Genomic DNA, 12,936 nt, shown 5'->3' with positions numbered 1-12,936 from the left:
TGAAAGAAAAAGAAAAAGCTGCCCCAGTGATTCTAATGTGCAACCATGATTGAGTATTGCTGGGATCAAAAGGTACCTTTGTGGGAATTCCCTGGCAGTCCGGTGGTTAAGATTCCATGCTTAACCAGTGCAGGGGGCCCAAGTTCGATCCCTGGTCAGGGAAATGAGATCCTGTAAGCCACACCACAAGGACAAAGAATAAAGTACATTTTGCATACAGAGACCCCAAACCTAGTTGGGAGGATAAAGAGAGGCTCAGTAGTTCTGACTGAAGCCTCAGTGTCCTGTGGGGGTGTGGACATACCCCCAGTCACAAGAGGACAGATTCCTGCCTTGTTCTGCCCTTTGGTCAGGATCTGAATTCCTTTCCTGCCTTAAGTTAAAACACAGAAAGTTTCCCTGACAGAGAGACCCTGGAATGGCCTGGCCATTCCAGAGGGGCCCCTCTGGAATGGCAGTAGAATGCCAGGCTGAGGAATATGACAGTAGTTACGGCAAACAATATGCTTTCCCACTTAAGAACCAAGCCCTTGGCCGGGCTCACTCAGAGTGTGTGTGTGTGTGTGTGTGTGTGTGTGTTTCAGGCTGCCTATTCAACTGAAAAACAAAAGCAGCTCTGAGACCAGAGGGGAGGTTTGAACAAGTGACCAGGATGACTCATGCGGCTTGGCTGCAGGGGTCAGGAGGCTGCCACCCCTAGTGGGCAGGGCCTGAGAGGGAAGAACTGCAGGTACAGTGGCTCCTGTGAACTTCCCACCCTGCCCTTGGGCAGGCTGCCTTTTGGGTCAAGCAAATATTTTTACAAAAACTAAGACAAAAAATGCAACTTTCCACTTACGGCAGCAAATTTCTGGTGGAAGCGCACAAGCTAAAGAAAGGATGAGGCCAAAGATCTTACAAAGCCCTGGGGATGTTCACACAAAGATCAGGTTAACAATATTAGGTCAGAAACTGTGACCTTTTTCAACACAGGCTCCAATGGAACAAGAGACGGCTGCAGAGCATGGATGCCCCTGTGAGGGGTCAGGAGGTAGGAACAGCCCAGAGAAGCACATTTAATGGCCACTTTCAATGTGCAGGTTTTGAGACAGGAAAGAAACATTGAACCTATGCTGCCCAATGCATATGTTGCCATATGTGGCTGGTGAGCACCTGAAATGTGGCTGGTTTGAATTAGATGTCAAATGCACACCAGATTTCAAAGATGTAGTACAGAGGGAGAAAAATGTGTAAAATAGCTCATTAATCATTTATTGATACTTTTTTATACTGACTACACAGTTGAAATAATCATATTTGCACATAGTAAGTAACCTGTTATTAAAATTAATTTCACCTGTTTCATTTTACTTTTTAAAATGTAGCTATTAGCAAAGTTGAAATCACATTTGTGGCTTCCCTCATATTTCTATTGGACAGTGCTGGCAGATGCCCTTCACCCAATGAAGTTTTATTGGACACCTACCTTGCCCAAGGAAGCGTGAAGGTACAAAGCCATATAATATTAATAATGGCTCCAGTTTTTTTTTTTTTTTTTTATGGCTCCAGTTTTTACAAGGCTGACTACTTGCCAGGCACTTTGCACTGATTTAGTAACTTGCCCTAGTTAAGAAAGTGCACTGACTTCCAGAACCCACATTATTAACCAATTGGCCAAGCTACCTTCCTGATGGTAAAGACCTTGGGGTCTAGTTGGGGTACATCACAGATGACTGCCCTGACATCATAAAGAGACTGTCACACAGCTGAGAATATCCAAGTTAAAGACTCACCCTCAGGATCATGTACATTTTAGATGTTTTTTTTTTTAACATAATTGAAACACACAGCCATCTAGCTGCATTCTCCCCCTTCCCCCTGCCCCTTTTTTTTTTAACAAAGATTGCCAAACTTTTTTGACATGCTGGTCAGAGGAAGAGGTTCAGGATGTGACTGAGGAAAGAACAGTGGTTCTCCACTTGGCTGCCCAGTGCAATAAGCTGGGGAGCTTGGGGAAGTGCTGACACCTGGGCCCCATCCTTAGAGATTCTGATGTAATTAGTCTGGTTTCAGGTCTGGGTTTGGGGTTTTTTTAAAGCTGCCCAGGCAGGGGTGGTTCTAATGTGCAATCGTGGATGAGAATCACCGGAGTAAAAAGTTAACTGGTCCATATGGAGGTTGGATCTCCCAACCCCAGGCTCTCTCATTTGTTTGCTTCTGGTTCATTCTGCCCACCTGACCAGGTGAAGTGTGCCCATGTCCTGAACTCATGACAAGAGGCTGCTGGGGTGAACGGAACTCAATACAAGAAAGGGGACAAAGCTCTAGCGTTTCGTAAAGGCTGAGCATTTTGACTTGGACTTTTTCTGAACTTGGGCATTTTTTAAATACAGCTACCCTACGGCAAACTCTGTTCCACTGTATTTACTGCTCAAGTTTTATGTATTTATAAATCTATACCCACATACACATATGCTAGCAGATGAAATCAGCAGGAAGTTGTGGAAAGTACACTGGACAGAAAGTCAAGAATACTTGCAAAGAGTAGTAAATAGCTCCAGAGATTTAATGCACAGTGTAGTAAACAGTAGACAACAGTATTGTTTTATAATCATCATATCTAATGAGATCAGAACTTAATGTCCAACCACTAAAAAGAAAGGATAATTATGTATCATTACAGAAATGCTAATTATTACTGCAATGGCAATCATTACAATATATAAAGGTACCAAATTAACATGTTGAACACCTTAAATTTACACAGTCACACAGTGTTGTATGTCATATATTTCAATTGGAAAAAATGTTTTAAAAAGCCAAGAGCACTCCTCTCCAGTTCAGTCTGCCACTTCAGAGATCTTAATTTCCCCATCTGTAAAATGGGTGAGTTGGCTTAGGCAGGCCTAAGACCTCTTCTTTTTCCAGTAGTCATGTATGGATGTGAGAGCTGGACTATAAAGAAAGCTGAGCACCGAAGAATTGATGCTTTTGAACTGTGGTGTTGGAGAAGACTCTTGAGAGTCCCTTGGACTGTAATGAGATCCAACCAGTCCATCCTAAAGGAGATCAGTCTTGGGTGTTCATTGGAAGGACTGGATGTTGAAGCTGAAATTCCAATACTTTGGCCACCGGATGCGAAGAGCTGACTCATTGGAAAAGACCCTGATGCTGGAAAAGATTGAAGGCGAGAGGAGAAGGGGATGACAGAGGATAAGATGGTTGGATGACATCACCGACTCAATGGACATGAGTTTGGGTAAACTCCGGGAGTTGGTGATGGACAGGGAGGCCTGGTGTGCTGCGGTTCATAGGGTTGCAAACAGATGGACACGACTGAGTGACTGAACTGAACTGAACTGGACTGGAGCACGCCAGGCCTCCCTGTCCATCACCAACTCCCGGAGTTTACCCAAACTCATGTCCATTGAGTCGGTGATGTCATCTAACCATCTCATCCTCTGTTGTCCCCTTCTCCTCCTGCCTTCAATCGTTCCCAACATCAGAATCTTTTCAAATGAGTCAGCTCTTCCAATCAGGTGGCCAAAATATTGGAGTCTGCTGCAGTCCATGGGGTTGCAAAGAGTCGGACATGACTGTGTGACTGAACTGAACTGAAGACCTCTTCTAGTGTTGACATTCCAGAATTCTATTTATTTATTTATTTGGTTGTGCCATGTGGCATGGGAACTCAACTGTGGCATGTGGGATCTAGTTCCTTGACCAGGGGTGGAACCCCAGGCCCCCAAATTGGGAGCTCAGAATCTTAGCTACTACCAGGGAAGTCCCCATTCCAGAATTCTAGATTGAGGGCAGACTCTGCCTTAAATTTTGTGTCTGATTCCCCAGGGCAGGTCCCCTCTCTACAGCAGATCCTGTGCTGTTGGCCATGATGGAGACATCACCTGTGAAACAAAAATTTCCCTCTGTATCCTATCTTGCTTATCCCACCCTTCCCACCCCCACCCTCCTCATGTAAATTAGCCTGGGGACTCAGATCTTGGAGAAACTTTGATCTCTTTATCTGGAGGCATAAAGATAGCATTGCAAAGCCTGTGGCTAGTGTGGAGGTGGCATGGTTCTGCATGCTTCACATTTTTCTGGCAAGTTTTATTCCTACCATATTCTCAGAGCAGGGACTTCTCCTCCAACAAGACCCTGGGGAAACTGTGATGGAATGTAGGCAGGAACAAGGACAGGGTGGGGGAGTCTTCTTGGAAAGGAAACATCAGCATATTCTGATATGCAAAGATTTGAAAAACCCTTCACTTCAAGGTCACTCAGAAAGAACATGGGACTGAGCTATGGACTTGGTTCTCTCACTGTATCATTTGAAAAAAGATGTTTCATGTTTCCAAGCATTAGGTGCCAAAAGGCCTCTCTCCAAACCCCCGAGTCCCATTCTGCGGCTCTCCAGCCCACCATCTGTCTGCATGCTGCCAGTGAGTGCTCTGAAATGCACATCTGACCATGTTCCTCCCTAGCTTAAAATCAGTCTCCAGCTTGACTCCTACCAGACCACCTCCATGACCAGTAGGAAAAAAAAAATCAGTAAAATCTAAGTTCTTCTCCATGTCCTTTGAAGCCCTTCAAAATCTGGTCCCAGGCTACAATTTTTATTCCATCTTGTGTAGATCTGTGCCTTTCTCCTACTCTCCAGCCCACCGAACCTGCTGACCTCCTACTGTCCTGTGTCATATCCCCCTCTGGGCAGCTCCAGCAGGACGGACGGTGGCTGGGCCACTCCAGCTGTGTCCACCCTCCGGCACCCATCCCGGCTCTCGGGACACAGGCTCAGTTAAGGTCTGCTGCCTAAATGACCAGCTAACTGAGCTATCATGTAAATTAAGGCCCCTGGACAAGACAATTCCTAAATTCTCTTCTGGCACTAGCTTCTGAGAACTGTTCCCCTGGACCAAGCTCAAACCTGCTTAGAATGTGACCCTGTTCATACTAACAGTCACTGCAGTTTCCAATCCAGAAAAAATAGAGACAAGTGGTCTGACAAAGGGTTTGAAAGGTTTTTGTTTATTTTTAGTAAAGCATAAAAATGTTTAGTAAATCCTCTGGTTGCATAACAATATGAATGTACTTAATGCCACTGAACTGTACGCTTAAAAATGGTTAAGACAGTAATTTTATGTTACGTGTCTTTCACCACCATTTTTTCAAAAGGACCATTCTGACCACAATGCCTCCTAAAGAAAATGGAGAAAGAGAAGATTCCTGGTTTAACAAAATGTTCAAGTGCAATGATACTCAAAGTACCCTAGTACCACTAATTGCCAGAAGTTTCAGCTGTCATGCAGCCCAGATCTAAGAAATAAGCAAAAATAGCCTCTTGAGTGACCACAATAAATGTCACTAGACTAATTAAACAGCTGATTTTATAAGGTTGGCAATCTCCACTTCATGGTCAAGGAAAGTGAGGCTTAGAAAGGGTAACTTGTCTAAATTTATACACCTGGCCAGTTAAAGAACCAAGATTCAAGACTACTTCAAGTGTGGAAAGAGTTTTAAAAGAAAAAAAAATTCAAGTTCATGCTCTTTCGATTTCACTACGATTTGACTTCCTGGATGCTGTAATATTTATAAGGTCTTCCTTATATCACTTAGTTTGGTTTTTATTTCATTTGTGCCGTTTTTTTTTGAGGTATAGTTGATTTACAATATTATATTTGTTTCAGGTATACAACTTAGTGATTCAAAATGTTTATAGATTACACTCCATTTAAAGTTATTGTAAAATATTGGCTACATTCCCTATACAATATATCCTTGTTGCTTATTTATTTTATACATAGTAGTTTGTATGGCTTTTATTTTGTTTTCTCAAAACAACTTTGACTGCTTGATCCAAATAGGACTTTACTGGAAGGAGACTAGGGGCTCAGAGAATTGAAGGAACAGCTAACAAACAGGGCCAGACTGGCAGGAACCAGGCGGCTAGGGGACCTTCTATCTAGAATGCAGTGGTTCATGTGACACACACTTGAGCTTACCAGGCTCAGAGACTCTCTGTTCAGGTTTCAAATTCTCAGGAAGGAGAATGTGGTTTCCTGCCTGGGTTAGGTGTCTCCAGATGTATCAATTAGCTCTGCCAGGGAAATGGAGTTCTGGACCCCAGACTGGGCCACTGGGGCTCATCCTGGGTGCTGCTGGCTCTCTTCTCAGACAAGTGGGGGGAGTCCCTGTGGGCCAGGCAGACCTCTAGGTGTGTCCCTAGAAGGAAATTTTCTGGGGGAGGGAAGAAGGCATCAGGAGTGCCCTGTCACCCCGAGAGGCCCCTGTGGAAATGCTCTGAGCTATATAAATTCAGCCTAAGCTTTGCATATTGTTCCATTCATGGTTTCATCATTATTCAGAGTTACAAACTTTGGCAGCATATCTGCAATTTTAACCTCAGCGGACTTCTCAAAAACTGTTAAAATTCATCTCACCTGTGCCAAGGTGTCTTCTCTAGGATTTGCCTTCCAAAGGAACCCTGGGGGGTTTAGTGGTCAGAGGGTTGCTCAGGGGAGGAAGAAATGAAGGCCTACAACAATCTAGAAAGCTCAGAGCTGTCTGGGTGGCAGGCTGTGTTCACTCTCCAGGAACCCTGGAGGGCTCTCTGAAAAAGATGATTAATATGTATTTCATGCATTTGACTCCATTTAGCTGTTTGTGTTTGGGCTCATTGCATGATGACCTGCCCCCACGGCCAGTCTTGTCTAGCAATAACCAAGCCTGGTCTAAATTCTAAAACTCATTTAAGGTTATTAGAACCATTAACTCTAACGCAAGTTCAGCTTATAGGCACAGATCACTAACCACATTAAATGGCCAGCCTTTCAAAGTCAGGAAGGCCTGTGAGTGAACCCGCAGCAGCAACAACTACCCTTGCACAACACCTTACTGCTGGTTCAACTGCATGTCTCTACAATCCTGAGAAAGCTGTTATTACAACTATTGAAGGATGAGAAAAATGAGACACAGAGGAGTTCTGACTTGGCCCTAGAACAGAATCTTGGGGAATCCCAGACAGAATGAGGACTTGAATTCAGTCTTCTGACCCTAGAGTATGTTACCTAATGATTCTCCACCTTTACACAGAAGGGCTGACTTCTCCATACAAAGGTACCTTTAAAGACTGCATCGGATTAGTTTCTCTGCCCAAGAAAATACTGTCACCCTTTCCCTATGCTCTGATTGCTAGAACAGCTGAGCTGGAGCAGATCCTGTTGACCATTTGTTGCCAAATCCCGGATTATACAGTAGACAAGAGGGGTTTTCTAGGACTACGTTAAAGTGAGTATAGTTAAGGTAAGGGTTTCAGGACCATGAACTAGAGAGAACCTTATTCTAAACCTCAGGATTGAAATCCAAAACCAGTTTTTGCTTTTGCCTGTTAGATGTCAATCAAAGCTTAGTTCAGCTTCAGTGCTTATACACAAGGTCTTCAGTGTTCTCTATGGATTGATGATTGTCTGGCCTCTCCGTCACCCCTGGGCGTGGGAGATGAGTGAAAGTGGCATGGAAGTGGGCAAGATTTGGGGAGAGAGAAAAGCAGCCTCTTCGTGGTTCTGATCTGTGTTTTACAAACTCTGTGTCAGGCTTCACTGATGGGCTAAGTCAATTTACTAAGACTGATACTTTTTTATTTTTAAAAAACTTTTGACCACGCCATGTGGGATTTTAGTTCCCTGGCCAGGGATTGAACCCGGGCCCCAGCAATGAAGGTGCTAAGTCCTAACCATTGGACCACCAGGTACTTCCCTAAAATAATTTTTAAAAATAAACATTTTTGAGGGTAGTGGCTTGCAATGTAAAAAAACCTTTTATTTATTTATTTATTTTTTACAACAAGTCAGTTAAAAAAAAAAGTTTAAAAACCACTGGCTAAGTGGATTGAGAGCTGGAATGCCTAGGTTTATAAACCTCTGCATTTTATACTAGGTCTCAGCTGTCAGGGAATATCATGGGGGTTATTTAAAACTTGCCATGTAGAAGCATGAAACCAAAACCAAAAGCTGGAAAGAAAAGATTTAGAAACTAGATTTTAAAAATATTTCTAAATGTTCTGCATTAAAAAGTATAAAAGAGAGGGTTTACCTGGTAGCTCAGTGGTAAAGAATCCACCAGCCAATGCAGGAGACACAGGTTGGAACCCTGGTCAGAGAGGATCTCACATGCCGTGAAGCAACTAAGCCCGTGGGCCACAGCTATTGAGTCTGTGTTCTGGAGCCCAGGAGTGGCAACTACTGAAGCCTGTGTGCCCTAGAGCCCGTGCTCCACAGCCAGAGAAGCCACTGCAATGAGAAGCCTGCACAGGACAACCAGAGGAAAGTCCACGCGCCCACGGAGACACAGCGCAGCCAAAACTAAATAAATAAAAACTAATTAATTAATTAAATTATTTTTTTAAAGTATAAAATAGAAGTGAAAGGTAAAAAACAAACTGAAAAAAATACACACACATTTCAAGTCAATGTTATTAATATAAAAATGACTATACTAACACAACACTGTAAATCAGCCATACTTCAATAAAATATTTTTAAAATGGCTATACATAAAAGTCTGCATATTCCAATAGAAGGAAAAAGGGTAAAGGCAAATCATTCAAAAAAGGGAGAGATGCAAAGATGTCCAACTTCACCAATAATGTTACTTAAAACAAAATATTTTTTTCACCTCCCAGTGTTTTTTAAATACCCAGTTTTGTCAAAGACGTAAGAATATAAAAGGCATCACATACAGCTGGTGGGACTATAATTAGATAAGCTGGAGGAAAAATTGGCAATCCCCACCAGAAGCCTTGAATATCATGTACCCTTTGACTCAATAATTCCTCTTCAAATAATTTATCTCAAGGAAACAATGATGGGTGTGTTCAAGGTTGCTACAATAGCAGAAACTTGGAAAACACCCTAACTGTCCAACAATAGGAGCGTTAAGGTCTTCTTTGTGTAAAAATTGAAATAAATAACGTGCATAGCAGAGTGTCCTAGTTAAGTCCAGTCTGGGCATAGAGTCTGGGCCATTTGTGGGGCTGGAAGACTGATAACTCCTCTGGAATTCATTTCCCTGAGCTGACAGGTGAAGGCAGGAGAAAGAAGAAATTTGAGGAACACAAGATTAGGAAAAGGCAGACAATGGGACTTTGAAAATATATGGAAAAAGAGGTTTGAGATAGAAGCAGAAAAACTGTTTTCATGAGGGACTTTTTAGACTGAATTGGCACGTGGGATTAACAATATAGGTAAGCGTAGTGGTGAAAACTTTCCTGGAGAAAAGTAAAGCAGATAAGAGTACAGGGAGTGTGGGTGAGGTGGGTACTTTGCAAGTTTATTTAGCGTAGTCAGGAACTGGCTGCTTGCTCAGTTGTGTCCGACTCTTTGCAACCCCATGGACTGTAGCCCATCAGGCTCTTCTATCCATGGGATTTCCAGGCAAGACTACCGAGTGGGTTGCCATTTTCTTTTCCACGAGGGTAGTCAGGGAAGACCCCTCTAATGGACTGACACTTGTCAGAGACCTGAAGGAAAGGTGAGAAATAAAAAAGGAGTCTAGGCAGAAGGGACAGCAAGGACAAAGGTCCTGAGGCATCAACACACTTCTGTGTTGGAGGAACAGCAAAGGGGACTTGGGGCTGGAATGCAGTGAACAAAGAGGGGAGTGAGAGATGATGAGTCAGTGAGGCAGCGAGGTCAGGTCAGGTAGGCCTTTATAGCCACTCTAAGGATTTGCCTTTTACTTTGAATGAGTCAGGGAGCCATAATGGGATTTTTGAGTAGAGAAGGGACATGACCTGAGTTATGCTTTTAAAGGATCACTCTGCAGAGTGCAATGTAGACAACAGGCTTTGGGGTCGGGCATGGGGGCAGGAAATAGAAACTGGAGATAGTTAGAAGGCTACAGCAATAACACAGGCAGAAGGCAGTAACTTGGACCAGGATGATGGCAGAGAAAATTGTAAAGAGTGTTCATATCCTAGATATACTTTGAAGATAAACTGGCAGGAGTTGCTAATGGATGGGGTGAGATGTTGGTTTATGTGTGTTTGTGTGTGAGTGTGTGTGTACATGGGAACCCCACTTCATCCCAAATGAATCAGATTGTCTGCATGCAAATAGTTCATGATATTTCGTAAAAGCTTCCCAAGAAGATGCTAACCAAGGTTGAAAACCACAGCTCTACATTGGTCATAGGTTATAGGAGACTCTCTTCTTTAATCTTTGTTTTATTTTCTATAATAAAAGTTATCATCAGTAGGAAAGACATTTTAAACAAAACATCTCTCCTCCCCCGCTCTGGGATATAAAATATGGGTAAGATAACAATCACAGGGCTTTAATATCTCCCATTGCCAAATTCCTACCATCCTTCCATGGCTAGCAGAAATGCTACCTCCTCTCTGGAGTCCCTTAGCTCCCCCAGGGCCCTGCGATGGCTTATTTTTGCTTATTCACTTTTGTAGCGTAGTTCTCCAGATTTTGTGTGCGGAGCTTGCATTTTGACTGGAGGGAGTGGTCCTGTAAACCCAGTCTGGAAACTGTCAAAGCAGGCCTTGGAGGGTTCTATTTGTCTGGAGGCCACAGTTCAGCTGGATGAAGTGGTGGAGAGAATGTCAGCCAGGGGGACACAGGCAGGCTAAAGGCTGGCCCTGGATCTGGGATAGGCCGTGGCCTCCCCTGAGGCACTGGGCTCCTGGTTCATCTGTCCTGAAGCCCCAACTCTGGGGAGGCAGGGAGTGAACTATTTGTATAAGCCATGGCCCAGGAATGTATCCCAAGTTCTTTGGCAGCAGGCTCCTGATTTGGAGGTCTAATAAAAAGTTACAAAGAAAAATGCAGAAAGCTTCTTTCCCTCTTACACCTCTGCTCCACACGCACTGTTTAGTATCCTGCTTTATAAGCTTTCAAGTCAAATTATGACTAGTTTCCCATGTCATTACACATTCTTCAAAAATATAATTTTGATGATCACATATATTATTCTCATTACCTAACCATCCTTTAATCACTCCCCCATTGTTAAAGTGTAGGGTATTTCTAGCTTTTACTTCATATTAAATACCATATATCTGATCTAAAAGGAAGAATTAGAATGCAATCCCCAAATTTTGAGACTACAACCAAGAGGAAAAGTTCTTTTTCAAAGATTTCCTTACTTTAAAAAAAAAAAAAATCTTCTTTGGAAGGGCAATCACTCTCACCATCATGTGAGTTATATTTGTCTTTACTATTATTATTTAGATCTGTATATAGCTCTACAGTTCATAAACCTCTTTTCCCCACATCATCTAATGGACACAACAACACTATGAAACAGGCTGTTATTTCCATTTTACATTTGGAGAAATGAGGCTCAGAAAGGCTACATGACATGTTCAATACAATTACTGAGTGTCAGAACTTAGACTTGGGCCCAGGTCTTGGGACTCCTAAAACCACATCCTCTATGATGTGCAAAGTATTAGGCTAGGGTGTCCTGGGGGAGGAGATGGACAGACAGCAGTAGAAGGACAAGTATGGTACAACTCTACAAAGCAGTGTGGTGAATGCCACTGGAGACAAACAGATAAAGTAACACCAACATGGGCCTTGCAAAGACAAAGCAGTTCCTCTCACTGGGGGACACTATAGAGGTTTTTGGAGAAAAATGACTGAAAGTCAGGTCTTTGAAGAGGAGTAAGATCTGGACATTTAGAGTAAGAAGGAGGACTTTCCAGAGGCGCAGCGAGGGCGAAAAGAAAGTGTGGCTGATTGCACAGAGAAAGGAGCAGCAGAGAGAGAGGTAGGTGGGGTGGGGCTGAGAGGAATGGAATGGTAATTGTAGCCTCACAGAGGTTAGAGCCAGAGGGCCTTGGAGCTCATCTGCTGAGGAAACCAGAGACGGGAAGGAATTTGCTGAAGGCAGTAGGAGGGGAGGAAAGGGCAGGTTCTTGGTTCTACCCTAGCCTCTGGTCACCCAAGCCAGTGCTTCTTCCCTGCAATAAACTTGATTGATCTCCTGAATCTAAGGGGCCATTTCCATGGCACAGTCTTTGCGATGGATCTAGGACCTGCAGCAAAATGAGAGATCAGCACCAGACCTTGGGAGGAGAAAGCCAGGAGGCTACCGCAGTGGCCTGGCAAGGTGACAGAGGAGGTCTGAAGGAGGAGGAGTCAGAGGAACAAAGAGGAGGGAACTGAGAGATAAATATTGCAAAGGTCACACAGCCAGGACCTGATCAGATAGGGGAGGGAATGGAGAAGGGACTATATCTGAGTTTCCAGCCCCTCAGAGAAGGCAGCTTGATGGTGTGACGGGGGTGGGGGTGGGGAGAAGTCAGTGAGGAGCCAGAGAAACCAGGTAGACTTCAAAAAAATCCTGCAGCATTGAAGAGCAGTCTGCACCTCTGGCTACTGTTTGTGAAAGATACATAAGTCGCTATAATTGTTCTGGAAAAATACACAAAAAAGTGGTATCACTCAGGGCCTTGGGAGAAAAATGGGTGGTTAGCAGACAGGGGTCTGTCTGTGGTCTCTCCCTTTCAGATATACCTCTTTGGATGATGAGCCACGGGCACGCAATATCTAACAGCAAAATAATTAGAAAAAGGTTTTCAAGTTGTATAGAAAATGGAAGGAAAGAAGTAAGAAAATAACACAAAGGAGTAACGGTTCTTTTTTCCTTCATAAGGGGAGACTTGAGCACCTTGAAAATGTGAGGGGGAGGGGATAGTGAACCGTGGCCCGGGAGTGGGAGGAGAGAGCTCCGAGGCCCCGAGGAAGTCGGGTTGCCAGGGAGGAGGAAGACGTTTAGGAAGAGCAGGGTGGGAAAGAGGAAAATGGAGGGAGTGTTGCCCGCGGATTCCGCTCAGAAAGCGGGCGTGACACTGACAGCCGGCGGGCCGGCAACACACTCGTGGACCTGGGGAGAACGACCTCTCAGACCTCCCTGGTGAAAAGCGGAATTGCTCCTGCTCTCGGG

General features: G+C 43.9%; 1 non-coding gene across 1 annotated transcript; it reads right to left on the bottom strand.

Moving 5' to 3' along the window:
* Positions 1 to 7,657: 7,657 nt before the first annotated feature.
* Positions 7,658 to 7,729, bottom strand: TRNAE-UUC. The gene has a single exon. It is a non-coding gene; the product is annotated as a tRNA-Glu (tRNA).
* Positions 7,730 to 12,936: the final 5,207 nt, after the last annotated feature.

Source organism: Cervus elaphus, chromosome 11, assembly GCF_910594005.1.
Source record: "Cervus elaphus chromosome 11, mCerEla1.1, whole genome shotgun sequence".
NCBI lineage: Eukaryota > Metazoa > Chordata > Mammalia > Artiodactyla > Cervidae > Cervus > Cervus elaphus.
The sequence above is the reverse complement of the archived record's forward strand: the minus strand, read 5'-3'. Positions and strand labels throughout refer to the sequence as shown.